Source organism: Mytilus edulis, chromosome 5, assembly GCF_963676685.1.
Source record: "Mytilus edulis chromosome 5, xbMytEdul2.2, whole genome shotgun sequence".
NCBI classification, from domain to species: Eukaryota; Metazoa; Mollusca; class Bivalvia; order Mytilida; family Mytilidae; genus Mytilus; species Mytilus edulis.
The window spans coordinates 11,734,913-11,753,187 of NC_092348.1; the positions used below are offsets into that span (position 1 = coordinate 11,734,913).

General features: G+C 31.3%; 1 protein-coding gene and 1 long non-coding RNA gene across 3 annotated transcripts in view; one reads left to right on the forward strand and one right to left on the reverse strand.

Moving 5' to 3' along the window:
- Nucleotides 1–2,336, forward strand: part of LOC139522956 (riboflavin transporter 2-like) — a 76,829-nt gene extending 74,493 nt beyond the window's left edge. For both annotated transcript variants that reach the window (XR_011664533.1, XR_011664534.1), the window contains exon 4: nucleotides 2,241–2,336. The gene's annotated coding sequence lies outside the window, so the exon portion shown is untranslated. The remainder of the gene's footprint in view (nucleotides 1–2,240) is intronic.
- A 5,411-nt stretch (nucleotides 2,337–7,747) lies between these two features.
- LOC139522955 (uncharacterized) lies at nucleotides 7,748–17,609 on the reverse strand. The gene is made up of 3 exons (XR_011664532.1): nucleotides 17,450–17,609; nucleotides 8,588–8,665; nucleotides 7,748–7,834 (listed from the first exon to the last, which is right to left on the reverse strand). It is a non-coding gene; the product is annotated as an uncharacterized lncRNA (long non-coding RNA).
- Nucleotides 17,610–18,275: the final 666 nt, after the last annotated feature.

Sequence of the window (18,275 nt, forward strand, 5' to 3'; positions counted from 1 at the left end):
CGTTTTCTACATAAGAATTGATTTTGCCATTTTATTAGTGACTTTTCAACAACTGACAACTGGCGAAATAGTGTGATGACATTTTTAAAAATTATTTTCAAGAAATGAAACTGAGTTGTTTATAAAAATATTTTATAAAAGATAACTCATCAAAGATACCAGGCTTCGTATTAAAATAGGTGAAAGAAATTAAACGGTTCTCTGTCATAACGTGGCGATACATCTAACTGTTGTTATCGGTTGACACATAAATACTTGTAAACAACAATGTAACCATATGTTGCTGATTAATTAATTGGTCAAATTTTAAAGTGTCATTTCTGTGAAAGTTGTTACAATTATTTTAAGTTTTGTGATAATTGCATAAATGAAGCAATAATACTATTTCTGTTTATTTGTCGATAGATAGTTTTTATAAAAGATTAAGTGCCCCTCTTCGTATTCAAAATTAGAAATGTATATAATCTTAAGTAATAGACAGAGAGACACCATTTAACCGTTAATTTAAAACGCATTTCTCTAATTAAATGATTTTGTAAATACTGCTTCACATGACTGTTATCAATTACCCATTGATTTGAGACAAAATCGTTCTGTTGATCTAACTGTTTGTTTACAACTTGGAAGAAAGTAGCTCTTGTTGTTTTTCAAGTTTATAGGTATGGCAAAGATGATGATATTTTACTTAGCAAACTAAGAATAAAACTATGTTATCAAAAGCAGCGAAATTAGTATGACAATAACAAAATATCGGTATATTTTGTTTGGTAATTTCATTATCCTTTTATCAAAAGTATGAAAACAAAACATTACCGAAACATGAAGCAAGATTTTACAAACGGTAACTTACTTTAATAAAATCTTATATGAATGTCAATAATTGTTCTCTGCTAGATTTTTGAAATTTCTTTTTTGATAAGGAAACATTTTATTCATAATATCATAACAAAAGAGACGATTTCATCTCTAAATTTATCTTTCTTTACTGGATAGTATGCTTGAAATAGCAAATTTTGAAATTGAAAATATCTTTTGTTATTTAAGTCAAATAGATAGATGAAATACACCTATACCAACAGAATAAAGGGCAAGTAAATATAACTGAACCCAATAACTCAAAAAAAAGTTTCAGTCATACTCTACAAGACTTCAAATAGAGAAAACGAATATACATATATTTTCTATGACATATATTGACTGGGATATGTCTTTTATATTTGACATATGTTTCACTTGTACCCATCAAAAACAAAGGAAAATATTACGTTTAACAATGTCATGCATTTCAACTTGAGTTCTTCTTAGCCTTACAAAATAAAGTTAACAGGTTAAGAAATATGGTTTTGTTTTTCTATACATTAATTTGATGTTTAGTAGTTGCCGTTTGTTGATGTGGTTCATGGTGTACATCATTGGGGCCCTTTATAGCTTGTGGTTCTGTGATAGCCAACGCTTCGTGTTGAAGATCGTACTTTGATATATAATGGTTTACTTTTACAAATTGTGACATGGATTGAGAGTTGTCCCATTGGCACTAATATCACATCGTCTTATATCTATGAAGCCATGGATTCAAGGCTCTGTGTTGAAGGTCGTACTTTGACATGGATCCGCCACTGAGCGGGTACGGTATATAGCTTAATACATTTTGTATATCTTCATCAATCGATAAAGTCCGTTTGTTGCTAATTTTATCACAGAATATACCTCAGAGGTTTTTTATCGTTCGGCTACTGCCATGTTGACGTATGTGAAATATCTCTAATATTTAAAGCCTCTGGATAACATTGGGTGCCATATTACCTATTATTTTTATTCTAAGACGTGCTTTGTATATAGAAATAAGAAGATGAGGTATGAGTGCCAAATGAGACATCTTTCCAAAAAAGATATAATCTAGTAAAGTAAGCAGTCATAGGTTCAATGCCGAAAAGTACGCTATAAATGACCCAACAATTTCTTGTGTAAAACAATCCAAACGAAAAAACCAAAAAAAAACCCAAACAAAACACGGCCCAATACATTATATAAAAGGAGAAGAACTCTATCTAATAAATAAAAACGTATATAGGTTTGTATATATAGTAGCCTATACCAGTGGTTGCCGTTTGTTTATGAGTTACATATTTGTTTTTCGTTCATTTTTTTTTATATAATTAAGGCCGTTAGTTTTCTCGTTTGAATTGTTTTACATTGTCATGTCGGGTCATATGTGGTATGGGATTTGCTCATTGTTGAAGACCGTACGGCGACCTATAAATGTTAATTTCTGTGTCATTTTGGTCTCTTGTGGACAGTTGTCCCTTTGGCAATCATACCACATTTTCTTTTTTATATTAGATCCAACGCTGCAATTTTCACAAAACATATCAAATTTTCCACCTCGTCGCACATACATATGGAAACCTCATTACAGCTTATTTCCTAATGCATTTAGAGCAAAACTTTGGTTAGCTTGCTTGCTTTGTTTGTATATTGTACAATCATATTAGGATAACAACCAATTAAATTCAAATATAAAATATAAACTATGCCTATATATATATATATATATTGTTTAAAGATGTCAATCTTATTTTCAAAGCTTGTATAATCAACTATACACACAAAGCACGCAAGCCAACCAAAGTTTTACTTTGCAAGCATTAGGAAATCAGCTGTAATGATTTTATTCAGTTTGGCAAATGTCCTAATCCGTTAAAAAACTTAAACAAAATAACAATAAGTTGCTGACTTCACTACCTTCAAAACAAAGGGAACAGTTTGGAAGTCTCATATAATGAAATGTGACAAAAATAAATACTTATAGATTTTGTTAACACTGCCATGTATGTAAATATTTCTTCGCCTGTTTTAATAACACAAAATTCAAGGATCACAAATTTGCCTTTAATTATCTATCCGGAAATTGCTGTACTCGTGAATATAAGCACCGGCTGTGATCGACGTCTTACTTTACACTAGTAAGTTTGTCTCATGGGTAATTGTGTTTTTCGCTGTTGTTTCGTTGCTGTCTGGTCGACAAATACATGAAATCTCCGTGCCATCATCAAACATATCAATGGCTATATATCGGGTAATTCAAATCATTTTCTCTTCGCATAGAAACAACTCTTCGTTAATCTGAGCATGAAAGGAATACTTTGTATCACGAACTATAAATGAGAATACATGAATCCCGCATTGCACGAAAAATGGGTTGTATTTCAGTAAATAACACGTGTTCTCGGTTGATTGTAAACACGAAGAAGTCCATCATGCATTGTTACTCATTACTTGATTGGTCAAAAACCTAGATAAAAATAAATTGCGTCACGTGTAAATAAACAATTACATGTGCGAGAACATAAGTATGCTAATTTATGCATTTCCATACAAGGTAGTGATGCCGACCTTTTAAACAGACATAAAAGGTAAAAATGGCAAAAACTGGGTTACAGCAATCAACATTGTATTATAATCTTGATCACTTTAAAACAAAACATTATTCAACAAAGCAAACCAAAATGGTAAGTAGGCATTTCACATAAGCGACAATGAAAGTCAAGAATCTTGAAAAGGATCATAGAATAATAACACAATTCCGGGATGTATGAATACCGAAAGGATATTATCAAAACATGGAATAAACAGTAAAGTTTAAAATATACAAAAACCAATACAAATATCATTATAAAAAGATCGGATTGAATTCATTTACACGTTTGCTGTGTTTTTGTTTTAAATCTTGATTAAATGGTACGATACGCTGTTTTAAAACTTTACCATCATCTTAATATTTAACCTTAGAGATATATTTTTTAATTACTTTGAGTACAGCAATAAGGTGTGGAATGTGAACATGTTTTAAATTTGAAATTCGAGAATATTTTATTTTTGTCATCTGCTTCACCAAAAAAAACAACCTTGAAATAAAATGGTAGTTCCCTTATAAAAGAGATACGGTCTAACAGATAATAAAAATAGCTTAATGTGTATGCACTTATTTACGCCTATAAGAGTTCTTAAGGTGACACAAACTATTCTTTTTATTGGTCAAAGTTTTGAAATAATAGCTTTCACAACTTTTCAGTTCTGAACCCCAAAACATGATTTTTGTTGAAAGTTGGTGTTTTGTTTGATCTGTTGTGCTGATATATGGCTGTTTGGTGATGCCTATTTCATTTTATGTATAATAATCTTCTTGTTTTGTATAGTTGATCCATATTTTTACATGATTTTTTTGTGTAAATAGCTTATTTGGTATAACCTTTATTTTTGGATTAAAAATCGTAGAAATTTTTTTTTAATTTTGTGATTGATTTTTGAGTTATGATTGTTATTCTGCTTTATGACAGAAAATGAAACAGTGTTTTTTCTTCTCTACATGTTTTGCGATAAATAGTGAATTTCTTTTAATAGTTCTCAATCGATATTTTGTCAATTCAAAGTATGACCTAATCTGACAACTGACCCACATGCATTAACGGTAAATGTTTTAAATTTTGATATGCATAATAATTGTTACATGTTCCTTAATATTTGTAAATAATCTGCTTTAAGGTAGGGCTAGTCTACACGACAAGTCTGTTGTATCAGTCGTAGCATAATGGTAAACATATGAAACAAGGCTGTCTGAAAAAGATAAGGCAATACCTCCTTTTTTTGTACGTTTTTTTATTTTTTTATTTGTTTTTTAGTCGATATGCTACTTGCTTTAAAATTAATTGCGATTCAGCTTCTTGAAAAATTTGCGTAGTACTCCGGAATGGAGGTCTAGGTGAAGATATATGTAAGTCTCGAAGTGTCCGTTAAAACGTCGTTTTATCTGTAGAGAATATTGTTAACGTTTTTTTTCTTAAATGCATTTTCTTTTGCTATTGGACTTCCGGCAAATAACCGTAAATGGATCATTTTCACATGATAGAAAACGGGAGTCAGAAATCTAATTTTTAGAAAGTAAGGATATCTTTTTCAATATTACACCTGTAACAATAATTATAAAGAATGCTATTGAAGTGATATGAAACGACTGACTGATGAATAATAATGTCTATCCAATTCTTGAACCAATGCATGTATATATCATAAACTTAGTCTTCTGTGCACGATTTTATCATCTTTTACGCATCCATATCGTTTAATCGCCCTAATTTGTTTTTTGTTCTGTCGGTCTAATTTGATGTGAAAATATAACAGCTAATTATTTGTCGTGTTTTGAAGCCGTAGTTTACCGATTGTCACCTTTGTAAACAATCAACAAAGAACTAGCATGGATATTAAGCAGGTGTATAACATGTACAATAAAATATTTTATTTCAATGTCAGATCCATATGTATTACGATCAGCGGATTTTTACGAGAAAGGTCACGCTGAGTTCACTGCATACTGGAAACATTGAATTGTTTACTGGATGCAAACAATTAAAAAAAGTAAATGACTTCTTAATTTGGACAAATTATAGAGTTTTCTTGAGAAAAAAGGATATTTTCATCAGTTTTATAACAAAAACTAGCCATTTAAATTAGTTTTAAAAAACATATGCATATATTTTTTTAATTTGAAGTTTCATATGATTTTAAAGTCAACATTATTTGCTAATAATTAAATGATCGTCGTTTATTACATCAGATTTAATCTACTCAACAAATGTTTCTGTGCCCTGTATAAATGTTAACCCTTTGTTTGTCCAATGAATTAAATAATTTCTAACAACAGTATTATGCTCTCTGTTGAACAGGTTATCTGTTTTGGTTTCATTCATGACTAAAACAAACCCTCCTGCTTCACTGGACAATTTCCGTATCAGAAATGATCCTACCACTTTGTTTCTAATTCTTTCAATTGCTAGAACCAAATGACAGAGTCATATATCCGAAAAAGCAAATGTATAAATCTATGAACAAAAGAGTGCATGTACGTTAAATCTGATTAAAAATAGTTGAAGTAAAAGATTTGTTTTCCTGATGCAATGCAAATAAAAACAACGTATTTATAAATGATGGCTTTTTCTGTGTTACTTATTTACTGTTTTCAATGTATTATGTATTCGGGTTTTGTTTTCTGTAATTAGTTAAGACGTCAGTTTTATCATGTAAATCTTTTATATTCATTTGATAAAATTTACTGTTTGCAATAGCATAAATTGTTCTATATAAAAAGGATGTTCTTACCACAAGCAAAAAACCCTAGCCATATTTGGCACAACCTTTTTCAACTTTTGATCGTCAGAGCTGTACTACTTTGAACCTTTTTTTGACTTTCGAACTTTTATATCTGGGCGTCACTGGTAAGTCTTGTTTGGACGAGGCGTGTTTGTGACGTAATGAATTTTAAACTTGATGCCTTTTGTTATCTATTATTCATATGTTTCTTTGCCAAATACGTTCTGCTATTTATTTGTATTGTAGTCCTGTATAATTATGTTGTCATTTTAATATTGTGTTTAACAAAGCCATCAAAGTGCGAGGTTTGGCATGCCATGCACAAAACCAGGTTGAACCCACCATTTTTCTCTTTAAAAATGTCCTGTACCAAGTCAGAAAAATGGCCATTGTTATAGCATAGTTCGTTTCTGTGTGTGTAACATTTTTACGTTGTGTTTCCGTTGTGTCGTTTGTTTTCTACTATTTTTGAATGTGAATTCACATTACTATAAGACGTGTCACGGTACTTTTCTATCCCAAATTCATGTATTTGATTTTGATGTTATATTGGTTATTTTCATCGGATTTTGTCTAATGCTTAGTCCGTTGCTGTGTGTGTTACATTTTAATGTTGTGTCGTTGTTCTCCTCTAATATTTAATGCGTTTCCCCCAGTTTTAGTTTGTTACCCCGATTTTCTTTTTTGTCCATATATTTATGAGTTTGAACAGCGGTATACTACTGTTGCCTTTATTACTTTCCTTATGTTAACTTATATCTGTTCTATTACTTTATTTTCAACTGTAACTATCTCTCCCATAAAATTCAATCTATACATATATGTTGTTTTTACCAATGAGATACAAATAGATGAAATAAAGAAAATATTGGTTTACAATTTGAGATAATGCAATTTAAAGCAGACTTTGTAAGGGAATTTTCAAGGAGGGAAAAGAAAGGGAAAAAATAAACTCACAAAACAAGTACAAAGATAGAAAGGTATATAGGTGTAATACCACCATTGATTTTCCCCTATTAGTCTTTGTTAAATTTGCACTTTTCAAAACAATGTGCAGAATTTATCTTTGTTTCAAATAAAGAAATACTTGGCATGAGTAAAGTTTTATCCTTTCCAGTACTACAGAACAAATTTCACATAACATTTCATTGCATATAAGAAAATAACCATCATTGGAAGTTAACCAATCAAATTCCTCCCCTTAATTTATCTGTGTACAAGGTTTAGTCACCATGTAACCTCAAGATTACAAAATTTTATATAGAAATTCCTAATAAAAAATAATGGTGTTTTGAAATGCCCAAGACATATGTTTATGACACAGAAATGTTTTTACTGCAATAAAATGTCGGATTAATTACCTACAACTGTCAAATTCAAGGGAATATTTTTTTAGGCCTACTTTCGTATACAACCGGATGTGACATACCATGATTTGGTGGTATTACACCTTATAACACAAACCATGTTTAGAAAAAAGTCATCAAATTAATATAAATCAATCCGAAACTTAAATATAATTTACTTTGTTTGTGGCGGTAGTACCTGTCCATTTCAAATAAACATTCGAAAATTATTACTTTAAATTATTATAGTGTCAATCCTTCGTCTCTGGAAATATCAGGAAAGTACCAATAATGCCTTATTGCTTGAAACGATTCACTGCTCAAATTAACCCCTCGTCTCAAATCTACAACGTTAAATACATTTATAATGTTAATAAAAAAAACTGAATGATTTTATATATAGCTCTGGCTATTCTCATACAATATAGAGTCAAAGCCAATACTCAATTTACAAATATATTTAATTATTCTTATTTAATTCAAAACAACAAATAGGGAAATATTTCCCCTAGATGATGTTTAATATAGGCAATGTTAATTGATTTTAATGAGTAGATTTCGCGCACTCGAGTAACATTTACTAACAACGATTAGAGTAGTATGTTGTTAAACGAATAATAACCAATATGTGCTTCCATTGAATATATAAACACTATCAAAATTAACCGTTTCTGTCGTTACCTCATGGGAAGTGTCCGTTGTTATTCTATGGTGTACATCTTGTAATGTATACCGTTATCATACTATCTATTATTATAAATCTTTGAGTGTTCTTGCGTTTATAAGTACTATATTCCTGTCACGCAATGTTTTGTACAAGTTATATTTTATACAAAATGATTACTTGTACACAACATATATATCCCATTTGAAACGAGTTTGTTTACTGTTATGGAATATCTGTTTCACAGATGACAATTGTTAAGCTGATATTCCGAATCTAAAGCTTGTCCTCTCCATAACACCTTTAAATTTGTATTTTGTTTTAAAATTAAGTCAAAACAACGCTTGTTACACAGTTGTTAAAGTTATGTTTTACAGACTGAGGCAATATCATGTATAAGATACGTGTTATTATATTTATACTTATTACTTACCACCTTTTGGAAGATTTAATGTGCATGGCAGTATACCTTGTGCTTTTGTATGTTGGAATACCAGTGATCCAATGGTGTCTAAAATATAAATCAAAACAATATTGCAGAATGAGTTTGTTTATATCTATGATAAGAAGTATTGATGAAGTACTATAGAATATGACTGCTGAGTGTGAATTCGAATTTCTTTAGGTGTCAGACCACCAATTACTCCCTCCAATTTAGAACGTATGTAAAAGTAGTCCTACTTTGACACAAAAAAGTGCTTTTGATGTCATTGTTTACTTAAACTAACCAAAAAATTTGCAGAAATGAAACTTTTGGTGAAAGGGAAATATATTTGGACCATTTTGAGCCAAAATTCACTTGTCTATGAGTTTGCATTAAAAATTCAGGATTAATGCGCTACATAGTACACTAATTTAAGATTTGCAGAAAACCGGGAGTTATTTTGGTAGTACCTGTCTTTTCAAAATCAGAAATTTGTTACAAGACAAACATTGGTTGAAAATTGGCATGTAGGAAGGTGATACATGTACAATTCAGGATATACCTGGTTTCCTTGAAGTTAAACTTAAGGTAAAATATTTAGAAAGCTGTGAAAATTGCAAAATTTGGTTGAACAGATAGGGATTTTTAATTGGTGGTCTGACACCTTTAAGGGAAATGCGGTGAAACCCCAAATTCAGAAAACAATTGATTTTTTTTACTTAACTGATCATATGAAGTGATAGTAGTCACATTTCAATCTTTTTGGGGGCAAAAGTCACATATTGCAAATTTAGAGCTTTAGACCTGAATTTGTGCTATTTTTAGCTTTTCCCACCCTGACAATATGCTTTCACATAAAAAAATGTCCCAAATTGTTATAAATGCACAGCAAGTTGTTTCTGTGGTATTAACATTAAAACATGGTTATTTTACCACCAAGAAAAGTTCTTGTCATCAAGATTTAATGAAATTATTTGATTTTTATCCCTTATATCATTGCGTCATAGCATGTTTTTGGCAGATAACATAGCCTGATGTAAACATTGCAAAAACTCACAAAAATCCCATTTATTATTTCAAATGAAAGTTTTATGCCTTAAGTCGTATCAACTGATAGAAAATAAAAACAGTTAAATGACCATGATTGCACTTTTGATCATTTAATAGTCCCATTACTTACACCAGGTGTAAAAAAGGGGGGTCAATATTGCTTGACTCTTCAATACCTTGAATTTTTTACTTAACCCATTGTAAAAACTGTGGAAAGTCTTTTAAGAAGTAAAACAAACAAGAAAAAAAATCAACAAAACTGATCTTGATATTGAAAGTTTATGTTCCTGTAGTCCAAAATGAAATTTTCAAGTATTTTCTATCAAACTCATGCATTACAGTCAGTTTAAATTGAGCTGTGAAATTTGTAATATAAGTCGAATTATGCTCAGATAGGATGTTTCTGACTTCAAATTGACTAAGGATTAAGAATAAAGCAAAGCAAAGATTTCTGAGCAACTTTTTTGGCTCTTTAGGTGTCAGACCACCAATTACTCCCTCCAATTTAGAACGTATGTAAAAGTAGTCCTACTTTGACACAAAATAGTGCTTTTGATGTCATTGTTTACTTAAACTAACCAACAAATTTGCAGAAATGAAACTTTTGGTGAAAGGGAAATATATTTAGACCATTTTGAGCAAAATTCACTTGTCTATGAGTTTGCATTAAAAATTCAGGATTAATGCGCTACATAGTACACTAATTTAAGATTTGCAGAAAACCGGGAGTTATTTTGGTAGTACCTGTCTTTTCAAAATCAGAAATTTGTTACAAGACTTTAAACATTGGTTGAAAATTGGCATGTAGGAAGGTGATACATGTACAATTCAGGATATACCTGGTTTCCTTGAAGTTAAACTTAAGGTAAAATATTTAGAAAGCTGTGAAAATTGCAAAATTTGGTTGAACAGATAGGGATTTTTAATTGGTGGTCTGACATCTATACGACTTGTCCCGGTTTTTGTTTATCCAGCGTTCATGTATAAATAACGAAGTAATTTTCATTGAATATTGTTTTGTGTCGTATAGTTTTGATTCTATCTTTAATATTATTCTCGTATGTTAAAGTAAAGATAACTAATCTTACATGTAACTATGTGCACAGCACTTATTTATTTTGATTTTGGAAGAAACGCCGAATAAGGTAGTTGAACTATTACTCACACAATTCTGAACTAATATTTTAAAATTGTTATGAAATACAACAAATCACATAATCAGAAACCTAATTTTGATTTATATCAAAGTTTTAAAAATTTACCTGTGACGTTACTTTTGTTTATGCATTTGTGTGACAGATACACAATTCATAAATTTGTTTAGCTGTGTAATGCCCTTAATTAATTTTAGTTATTCGTTGTTATTCTGTGAATAACATGCCAAAAAGTACTTTTATGATATTTATCTATGTATTTCTCTGTCATTGGCATTCTTGGGTTTATTTGTACAATATTCCCGTCATGTAGTGTTGTAAATAAGGGGCATATTTAACATTGCCATACATTTTTTTTAAATGTCCGGCACCAAGTCAGAAATATAGCTCTTCGTAAATTTTACGGACGCCATCACGAGTTTGTTGACCGTTATGGAATAACCGTTTCACAAATGATATCGGATATGTTCCTTACGTCGTAACTACAATCCCCTTCCCTTTCATAAATGTGACCTACCGAATTAGACTTTTTCCGGATTTGATATATCATAAGCAACACGACGGGTGCCACATGTGGAGCAGGATTTGCTTACCCTTCCGGAGCACCTGAGATCAACCCTAGTTTTTGGTGGGGTTCGTGTCGTTTATTCGTTAGTTTTCTATGTTGTGTCATGTGTACTTTTGTTTGTCTATTTGTCCTTTTCATTTTTAGCCATGGCTTTGTCAGTTTATTTTCGATTTATGAGTTTGACTGTCCCTCTGGTATCTTTCGTCCCTCTTTTATAATTCGTTTCTGTGTACGTTGCATTGTCGTTTGTTTTTTGTTGCACCTCAGTGTTCTCGTGTTTCTCTGTTTTTCTCTTATAGTTGAGGTTTAAGTTTGTAACACGGATTTGTTTTCTCTCAATCGATGAATGACTTTTGAACAGCAGAACTACAGTTGTCTTTATTGAACATTTTTCGATTATTTTCGATTTGTTGAGGTATTCACCAGTCCTCCTCGACTATTTCGTATTTGATTGAGACCTTGTGAAAAGTCAACACCGAGGAAAATTCAAAACGGAAAAATCCTTATAAAATGGAAAAATCAAAATATCAAGGATGTTATCAAATCCAATCCATTAGTCAATTAAAAACAAAGATCCTTTAATCACAAAAAAAAGAATGAAACAGAAAGTTACAATTCACTTAATTACGGAATTTGTCTTGGAAGAGTCAACATTTAATCTAACAGGTGTCCGGCTCAATAAATTATGTGTCATATATTATTATTGATCCTCTACTACACAAGCATTTATAGTAAAGCGGTTTTTTTTTTTAAAAATAAACTAAAAAAATTTAACAACAAAACTTTGCATGGAAAACATACAAAAACCGAACCAATGTGCACCAAAAAAAAAAAAAAAAAAAAAAAAAAAGAAATTACGCATGCGAAAAGTGAATTCTCTAATTTTTGTGCTATTTTCACATTTCCTGACCGGTGTGAGAAAAATATTTCTCCTCACTAGTGAAAAATCTGTTCTCGGCAAATGATTAGTCGAAATTTGATTATGACGTCAAAATGTTTTGTTTTCTTCTCAATTTTCCTATTGTGACGTCATGAAAAAAGGCGACCTTGCCTGATGACGTCGCATATAAAGAGCACAATTTTCTGAAAATCTTTGAAAAAGAACGATAAAAAGCATTAGAGAAACAGATTCCGACACTATAACTCGTGTATTACGATATTTCTCCACTCTCGACAGTTAAATTTTATTATTTAAAGGGCTCGGCAAGCCTCGCGCTTTAAATAATAAAATTTAACTGTCTCGAGTGGAGAAATATCGTAATACACTTGTTGCAGTGTAAGAATCTATATTTCTTATTTATTTGTATTGATATTGGAATTTCAGCCATTGAGTTATATCTCTTAATGTCTGTACGTATTTAGATACGACATATCAAAAATAGATGCATTGCTTGGTTCTATTTCTACAAGAACACACTGTGAAATTGCAGGCATTTATAGCGTAAATAGAGGTATGTTAACTGTTGAATGATGAATTTTTGTAACCATTTTATGACTGGAGAATTTCAGGAAAGGAATAAAAAATAATCGGTACTTGGGGACAGGCCTTTTCTTTAAGCAATGACCTTTTTTTCAAATTCCGTTATTTTTTTTGTTTTCGAATAATTTCAATTATTTGCGTTTTGCCTGTATGAACAGACATATGTACTATTCTCATCGGTTTTTATGCTTAACAGAATCCATTGTGACGTCATAATTTACATTGAAATATCATACTTAGTACGAATTTGCAAGACGTACAAAAACATATATCTAACCATATTATAATAAAATTGAGAATGGAAATGGGGAATGTGCCAAAGAGACAATAACCCGACCATAGAGCAGACAACAGCAGAAGGTCACCAATAGGTATTCAATGCAACGAGAAATTCCCGCACCCGGAGACGTCCTTCAGCTGGCCCCTAAACAAATATATACGTGTTCAGTGATAATGAACACCATACTAAACTCCAAATTGTACACAAGAAACTAAAAGTTAAAACAATACAAGACTAACAAAGGCAAGAGGCTCCTGTCTTGTGACAGGCGCAAAAATGCGGCGGGGTTAAACATGTTTGTGAGATCTCAACCCTCCCCTACACCCTATCCAATACAGAAAAGTAAACGCATAACAATACGCACATTAAAATTCAGTTCAAGAGAACTCCGAGTCTGATGTCAGAAGATGTAACCAAAGAAAATAAACAAAATGACAATAATACATAAATAACATCAGACTACTAGCAGTTAACTGACATGCCAGCTCCGGTCCTCAATTAAACTGATTGAAAAATTATGTCTTCATCATATGAATATCAGGCACAATCCTCTCCGTGAGTTGTTAAGTATCATACCATCATAACATATATGGGAAGAACATAACCCGTGGCATGCCAACAACTGGTTTATATTGGTGGATCCATATGATGTCTCTTTAACCAAACTAGCTAAGGACATTTTTACCACATGGTAGATTGTGGTTTGTCATTATGTCGTCTAATCTTTTAATTACCAAACGTGACTAATTCCCGATTGTAACTGTTTTGCTGAATGTGAATTCGCATTACTATAAGACGTGTTTCTGTACTTGTTTATCCCAAATTCATGTATTTAGTTTACATGTTTAATGTTATATTTGTAATTCTCATCGGATTTTGTCAAATGTGTTGACGTCTTTTTATTATATTTAGGTGTTACGGATAGAAAAATTAATCACCGCCTTTATTAATTATAGTAAATTTTGTACGATTATTTACGTTTGAAGTTGGATTCATAACAAACTGGACATATATATATTACAGTTAATTGCTACTAATAAGTATTGCAATATGCATTTTGTTTAAATGAATTATCAGTATTTAGTTCTAATATAATCTTAAATCAATCCTAATTCTATCTCACTTTGATAGTTTTTCATATGTGACGTCATGCTGTTTCTAAATTTCATAAATTCAAATTTGGCATAACGTTTGTGCCTTTTCGCCATCGTATGTGACGTCACATTTTTTTAAATTACGTTGACGCCTGGACTGATTCGGGTGTGTCTATTCTGTGTTAAACTTTGATAGCATTATGTATTCGGGTTTAGTTTTCTGTAATTAGTTAATACTTCAGTTTCATTATGTATATCTCTTTCATATTCATTTGTTAAAATTTACTGTTTGCAATAGCATGAATTGTTCTATATAATAAGGATGTTCTTATCCCGGGCATAAAAACAATGCCGTATTTGGCAAAACCTTTTCAACTTTTGATCTTCAGTGCTGTACAACTTTGTACCTTTTTCACTTTCGATCTTTTATATCTGGGCGTTATGTATTCGGGTTTAGTTTTCTGTAATTAGTTAATACTTCAGTTTCTTTATGTATACTAGAACACACCCGTGATATCACGGGTCCGTGACTGAATTAAAGTATACAACTATGCGCAAGCCTTATTTTAGTATTAGTATTTTAATCTGATGAAGTCATGTCGATTATAAGATACACAGTTTTTCTCTGCTTTCAAGTCTTTCTGTTTGAACCCGTTGCCGGAACTGGAACTTATCCATGTTATCAGTTATTGGTAATATTAATTATTTTGAAATCAAAAGGTCCTGGAATGGAGTATTTTTTAATCAACAGCATTGTCCTATATATGTTATAAATAAAGTTGAATTCTTTGCTTTGCTGTTTTACGTCATGCCCACTAACAAATTGAAAACTGTACCTATACACCTTATTTTTAGTCCAGATTTTTAGTATTCGTATTGTTATCTTAGAAATTCTTACTGATTAAAATACTACAATAGGTAACAATTTGACAATTTAGAAGTGTCAACCCTGTCAGGTTATGACCCGTGTATATAGCATATTAGTCCTGAATACAACGTTTGGTGGTGCGCCTGTCAGATGCGGAACGTACAGATAAGGTAATAGGTAACAGGTGAATATACTATTGGTATCGGTAGCGGACTCGACCCGGAACTTCTTAATTATTGGCAATATTAATTACGTGGAAAACAAAAGGGCCTGGAGTGGTGTAATTTTTAATCTACACCTTTGTACTATATTAGTTATATATAAAGTGGAATTCTTTAATTCGTCGTTTTTACGTGATGACGGCTGACAAATTGGACCTCGTAATTTTAGTATTATAGATATCTCTTTCATATTCATTTGATAAAATTTACTGTTTGCAATAGCATGAATTGTTCTATATAATAAGAATGTTCTTATCCCGGGCACAAAAACAATGCCGTATTTGGCGAAACCTTTTCAACTTTTGATCTTCAGTGATGTACAATTTTGTACTTTTTTCACTTTCGATATTTTATATCTGGGCGTCACTTGTAAGTCTTGTGTGGACAAGGCGCGTTTTTGGCGTACTAATTTTAAACCTGATGCTTTTTGTTATCTATTAATCGTGTTTTTCTTTGTCTAATATGTTCTCCTATTTATTTGTGTTGTAGTCCTGTAATATTATGTTGTCATTTCAATGTTATATTTAACTTTGCCATTAAAGTGCGAGGTTTGGCATGCCACAAAACCAGGTTCAACCCACCACTTTTATTCCCCTTTAAAAGTGTCCTGTACCAAGTCAGGAAGATGGCCATTGTTATATTATTGTTCGTTTCTGTGTGTGTTGCATTTTAACGTTGAGTCGTTTGTGTTTTCTCTTATTTTTGAGATATTGAGATAAGACGTGGCATGGTACTTGTCTATCCCAAATTCATGTATTTGGTTTTCATGTTATATTTGTTATTCTCTTGGTGTTTTGTCTAATGCTTGGTCCGTTTCTGTGTGTGTTTCGTTTCGGTGTTATGTCGTTGTTCTCCTCTTATATTTAATGCGTTTCCCTCGGTTTTAGTTTGTTACCCCGATTTTGTTTTTTGTCCATGGATTTATGAGTTTTGAACAGCGGTATACTACTGTTGCCTTTATTTATTAATAATAAATGTGTTTAGTTCCGATGCAAAGACCCTATAAGTGAATCAATATTAACGTCAAAATATGCAATCTTTAATGACCTGACAGCAGTATCGTAACTATATCCCTTCTTAATAAGTCTATTTAAAGGTTTTGTTAGCTTCTGAGGTGAATACTGACATTTTTGTGCTTTATAAAGAATATTTCCATAAAATATTGGATGTGAAATACCTGAACGTATAAGAAGTCTGCATGTTGAGCTATATTTACAAATGATGTCCTTATACCGATGATAAAATTTAGTAAATGTTCTGACTAGTTTGTGATATCGAAAACCCTGGTGTAATAATTTTTCATTAATACATACATTTCTCTCGTTAAAATCTAAAACATTGTTACATACATAAGCGAATCGTACAAGTTGAGATATATAAACACCGTAAGATGGGGACAAGGGAACGTCACCATCTAAAAATGGATAATTAACGATAGGAAATGAGAAATCATCTCTTTTTTATAATCTCTATATATAAATATATGTCAGCCGTTTATAGTAAACCAAGACTTGGTCTTGATAGTAAATAGCAAATACACTTTTTTCGTAGTATATATGTATTTTCATAGTGTACAGAAAAAGCGAAAATAATTGTCCTGTCCCAAAGATTCTGCAAAAATTATGTATAATTTTTAATAAGTTTTAAACAGCGAGGATGGCAAATGCGACTATGCATGGTACCTATAGAATGCAAAGGCATGATTATTAGTAGGTCATTGTTGAAGGAAGAGAAGCGACACACACAATAAGGTTTCCTCATTAAATAGTATAGATAGTTCGAAAGTTTTGAGTCTCATAAGATACATTAAGTGTTTTTAAAATATCGTTCGTTCCATATTTTTAATTAGCGGGTTGTTAGAATAGTTCCAACTGAATGTGTCATACATTAATACGTTAACTGTTGTATGATGAACTTTTGTAAACATTTTATGACTGGAGAATTTAAGGAAATGTAGCAATAGTCATGGGACAGGACAAATTCACCATTATCTACATAAGAAATTGTCTGTGCCAAGTAAAGAATATGACAGTTATTGTCTATTCGTTTGAAGCGTCTTATCTTTCGATTTGCCATTTGATTTGGGTCTTTCCATTTTGAATTTTCCTCAGAGTTCAGTATTTTTTGTGATTTAACTGTTTAATGTTAAATCTCACCAAACTTCTGCGCAGTGGAAGAGAACTGATACTTGTTTTCTGCTGTTTTCTCAATACGATATGTAAAGACACAATCTTCCAAAGAAATTTCTATTGGGTTATCTATCGTACAATGAGTCGTTTTCAACCCACAAAACGAGAGCAAAACATCCAACTTTGGTTTTTGGCGTGGTGGCTTTCAGCGAAAGAAGAACTTAAATAGCATTAAGGTAATTCTAACTACATTGTGACGAATTTAGATGAATTGACTACTATACCAATGTTTATTTCACAAATATGTACCATATTAATTTTCTAGCTTAATCAATTTAAGTTCTGACAATAAATCAAGGAAATTACCTAAAGATAACTTCATTTTTACTCGGTCATGTCTATCTTATTCTTCAATATTTAGAAACATATCCTTAAGGTATTACATCTATATATAGGCATCCAAAAAGTTAACTGAAGTTAGATATAACTTAAAACTTAACCAGGACTATAAGTCTGTAATTGTTCAGATAGTCTATTCAAACAAATCTGTTCAGACACTTTTTACTACCAATATTAATGCTATTGTAATTGATATTTATTTCGAGTGATAAAAGTTATCAAATGATAAATGACCATAATGTATAGAACCTTCTGTTTCACTTATATCTGGCATAAACCAAAAGTTTACTGCCTTTTCTACATAGTTCAGAGTAATTAACGTTAGAGCTTTCAAATCTAAAATGAAAAAAAAGCAGACAAAATATTTGTAAAGACGTAACAATGGTTAAATGAAAAAAAACTCAATAAAGGCAATAAAGGTAATGTTAACTCTTATGTGACAATATCAACCCGA